Source organism: Octopus bimaculoides, chromosome 26 (assembly GCF_001194135.2).
Source record: "Octopus bimaculoides isolate UCB-OBI-ISO-001 chromosome 26, ASM119413v2, whole genome shotgun sequence".
In the NCBI taxonomy this organism is placed as follows: Eukaryota; Metazoa; Mollusca; class Cephalopoda; order Octopoda; family Octopodidae; genus Octopus; species Octopus bimaculoides.
Window position 1 is genome coordinate 46,543 of NC_069006.1, and position 585 is coordinate 47,127.

Below are 585 nucleotides of genomic sequence, written 5' to 3' on the forward strand. Positions count from 1 at the left end.
TCTACAGTTTCATTATACAACACTTGGAAACACTTTTTCTGCCCACTATATAACAACAACAACCACAAGAACATGATTCAACAAAAAAAGATAAAATTATTCAGTGATAACAATGGACATGTTTCATCCTTATCATACCTCATCATTATTGTATCTTCAGTTCATTCTGCTTTGACTTACCTGAGGATATCGCCCTGATTGAGGTTCATCAGAACCATGTAGGAACGGAACTCTGCCTCTGTGTCGAAGCGTATCTTTTTCTTCTTGTCGAGGTCAGTATAGAGGTATTTAAGGCTCTGCAGGCATTTGATGAGGTTTTCATTGTTAATCTTCAGAGAAAACAAAGAGATGTCCTCCTCACACAGTCGCTCCGATGCAAACACATGGAAACGGACGGACTTCTCGATGAGGGCCACAGCTTCATAACTTTCAGAAAAATGAATATTTTTTAATGAAATTTTCTATGCAAATATTATTTATGATGTAGATTCCGATAATACAACAATTTACAGTGAAAGTGTTTTGGAATGCTGGGTGGGGGACAATATAGACGGCTATAGTAGAAGACACCTGCCCAAGGTGCCA